Below are 4,272 nucleotides of genomic sequence, written 5' to 3' on the forward strand. Positions count from 1 at the left end.
AGGGTCATCTTTTGTCTTGACTGTCTTCCAAGTTTCTTCTTCATTTAATTCATTTTCTTTTTATTAGTATGTTTTCAATACATAATAATTACATTTATCTTGGGTACTGTCATGTATACATATCACATATTTTAATCACTTTTACTTCCCCTCCCCTCTAGCACCTCCCATCTCCACCCCTCTCCAGATCCCCTTTCCGGCCACCACAAAGTTTACTTCCTGGTTTCCAAGTCCCTTCTTAGAAGGACACCAGCCACTGGATGTGAGCCCACCATAATGAACTCATCTGAACTTTATTACATCTACAACGACCCTATTTCCAAATAAGGTCATATTCATCAGTTCTAAGGGTTAGGATTTCAACATATCTTTTGGGGGCACAATTCAATCCTCAACAAACTGTCCACATTGAGCCCTGCTCTAATGGAAGAACTGTGAGTGAATAAATAGACTGATGTTTCTAGCCACTGAGTTTTGGGTTACTTTGTCCTGAAGCAGTAAATAATGGACAGAAGTTCAAGCCATTTGATGCCCTCCACTGCAGAGCAGCTTTCATTCCCTGGCCTGTACTTCTCTCTGTCTCTCTGTCTCTGTCTCTGTCTCTGTCTCTCTCTCTCTCTCTCTCTCTCTCTCTCTCTCTCTCTCTCTCTCTGTCACATTTCTGTTATTCCCAGACTATTCTCACTGCAGGGAATGTTGATATATACAATTCTACTTTATTCTCAGTTCTAATCGCTTCTAATTTCTAATGCAAGTTTGCTTTAGGCATCATGCCATTTCTTCCTTTCCCTGATAGGACTTCAAAGTCTTCTTTTCTGCATTCTGGGGTGCCAATGTTTTCTCTTGTTGGCTCACTTTTACAGCTCTCCGCTGGATGTCTGACCCTGTGACAATTATAAACTTCTGGCTGGTCTGCTTTTCCCTTTATTTCTCTAAACTGCTTCGCCCTCTGGAAAGATTTGAAGCTGGACATTCACTTCCTCAGCAGAGCCAGTTCTCTAGGCTGGTGCTGATGATTACATGAGTGTGATCTGGGCCACAGCATAGGTACAAAGGATATTGTTTTTCAGATGCATTCCCAGGATCATTCTTAAGCTTTATTACCTTGATCAGAAGTAGGGAGATAAAAATAAAAAAATAGATTTGGGTAGCTGATGGGGTACAATGTGGGAAAGAGTGAAATACTGAGACAGGAGCAGGCCTGCAGAATAATATGAATCTATTGATCTTCTATTCCAGCTTAACTTCCCTGTCACTCTTCCACATCCAAATCTTGGTTAATAAAATTGCTGGTTCTGAAATATTACTTTGTATTTCTTCATATCATCTCTTTGTGCAATACTGCATCCCATATCTCAGTTTTTAAAAATACTTGGGGCCGGCCAGATAGCTCAGTGGATTAAAGCACCTGCTCAGGCAGAGTGCAGCGGCCAGAGTTCAATCCCTGGAGTGCTGTGCTGGCCCCGCCCCCGGGGCACACTGAGATGGCAAGTGAGACTGGGCAGGGTGGCACGCGCCTGTAACCCCAGTGCTTGGGAATCAGAAAACAGGAGAAGCACTTTGAGTCTGATCTATGTAATGAGACCCTTTAGACCCTGTAGACTCTGTACTAAATACATGAAAAAAAAAAAAAAATCCCTATTGATGTTCTCACATCCACTCCAACACACAGACTTACACACAGGAATCACCACAGGTTAATCTGACTTTCGTGATGCAAAGTCTTATTTTGTGAGGACATTTAACAGCTAAGGGTGGGATGGAGGAATGAGATGTTTCCCTCAAGTCTTAGGACCAAAGGAGATCAGAGACACAGGGGAGCATGATTTTGAAGGTAGCTGTCCACAGTGTACTTTCATCCGTAGCATTTCCAAAGTTCTATATTTTATGAGTTCAGAGGGGATAATTCTATCATGGCAATAAATGGTTTGATAAACTTTACAGGACATGGTCAATGCACCAGCAAGGGAGAAAGAGGAGTTTTATTTCCAAGAAAACCTTATCTACTCATGTTCAGCTTGCAAGAAACACTTCCTCTTCAATTTTGCATATAGTATCTCATATGGCAACTTTTAGAGAAATTGTATTGCAAGATGACACTAGGTTGAGTTGTGAGGAATTCATTCATTCATTTGTTCACTTATAGGGAGGGAATAGATGCATAATTGCTTTGGATTTGATGCTACATATCTTCAGTCTGAATCAATGAAGAAGACCTAAGTCAAGGACTGAGTGCACATCTTTTATTAAGAAAGTTCTCCGAGGATAGACTGGATAAGGCAGTGTGTACTGGAACTTCCTGAGAGGCTCATGACAGTTGTGGAATTTCCCAAACCCACAAGTGTCCCTTGTTTTGAAAAGGCAAGGAGAAAAATGAGGTCAAAATTTTTCATTCTAGCTCTAACTCCACAATTAGGCTAATGCCCTTGCAATCATTTCCAAAAAGCATTTGAAGCAATTAAATAATACAGCATGTAGTGTATAACTGAGTGCACCCCTGAGGCCCTTCTATAAACTAAGAACAGGAAAGTGAGGTTGAAAAACTGGACATGACTACTTTTGGGAAACACCCAGGTGTGATGTCCAAACTGGATTCTTGAATCTATTCAGCAATTATATGTGTCCAAAGGAGGTGCCAGTCATCAGTGTGTTGGAAAATAACTATGGCCTCTAGTGAATGCAAGATTCTGTCTGTGTGCAGTTACAAAGAGAGATGAGACACTTCAGGGCCTAAAACACACAGGAACAAAAAGCCAACCACCTCTCCCTGTTCAAGCCCCTGCTCCTCCCAAAAGAAGTGCTGTTGAGATCATTTGAAATTCCAGGTAAAGGCACAGCATTTTGTGACCTGATGATGGTTCCAAATAAGTAGCTTGTCTAAAGCATTCACATGCTCCCACCCGGCCTTTTGTGAGAATCCTATGTTGGCAGCTAAAAGCTATGGGCTCAGAGTATGATAGAGAAGGGTTATAAGAGGACTGGAATTGTTGGAAAAAACATTTTGCCCTTCCTTTCTCCCTCTTCCATGCCTCCCTCTCTTTCTTTCTTCCTTCTTTCTTTCCCTCCCTCCCTCCTTCTCCTTCCTTCCTTCCTTCCTTCCTTCCTTCCTTCCTTCCTTCCCTATGCAAATGTCTGCAGAGCCCTTATTAGCTGCCCAAGATTGTTCTAAGTCATGGGGGTTTCCAGCAATGAGAAGAATAAATATAGTCTCACTTCATGAAACGTTTATAGTAAAGGAAGGGATTCAGACATAAATATGATAAATAAGTAAACATGATGGTGCTCAGACAGTTATAAAGTCATGGGGAAAGTTAAGTGAGGTCGGTGGTGGGACTGCAGTTTGTACAGGGAGGCCAAGGGAGGTGTCGAAGATGAGATGGTATCTGAGAAGTGCTCAGGTGAGCCCCAAATCCCCAGAAAAGTATGTATGTGTGTGTGCTAGGTTGTTTGAAGAACATGCAAAAGGGAGTTCAACAAGGAGGTCAGAGCTGTGGAGCAGACAAGTCATAAAAAGCAATCTCAAGTTTTCTGGGCATTAAAACCACTTGTGAAGCTTGAAAACATCCCGATGTCTAGGTTTTATTCCAGATCGGACTTTCTAGGTCAGGATCAATATATCAATGATTTTTTAAAAAAGAACCTAAGTGATTCCAATGCGCTGCCAGGACTGAGAACCAGTGAGGAGTAATCTGCAAGGGGTATGATGGTCAGTTGTGTGTGCAGACTCACTGAGGTTGTGGTGCCTGTCGAGTGGCTAGACATTCGCTGGATGTCTATAAAGTGGACATTTAAAGCAATGAACTTGGAAAATAGGAGTACTCTGTAATGAGTATTCCACCACTTTAGGGGGTGGTGTGAATAGAGCAAGAGACTGCCCTGCAGGCTTCCTAGCGGACAACCTACCCTGTACATCTTAGATGGGTTGGCTTCCTTAGTCAGGAATCGATTTTTTAAAAAAATAAGTAAAGTCAATTTCTTTACACTAGAATGTATCTTACTGGTTAGTGAGGAGATCTCCTAAGAGAACATTGCAATTGTTGAGGCAAGAGTTAACCCTAAGCTAGACCCACCTCGTAACTGGGAGGGAATGCGAAATTATAGAGTTTCTAATTAGTTCTCCAAGTGCAACTCCTCATATTTGCTGTAGAATATATGAGAATTTTGTGATGATTTGTTTTAGAGACCTAGAGCTTCATCAAACTGAATGTGTAGTTAGCCATTTATTTTATTTGATTTAGAACACGTGAAACCAAGCAGAAAAGCACCGTTAAG

Source organism: Octodon degus, unplaced genomic scaffold (genome assembly GCF_000260255.1).
Source record: "Octodon degus isolate 3935 unplaced genomic scaffold, OctDeg1.0 scaffold00219, whole genome shotgun sequence".
NCBI classification, from domain to species: domain Eukaryota; kingdom Metazoa; phylum Chordata; class Mammalia; order Rodentia; family Octodontidae; genus Octodon; species Octodon degus.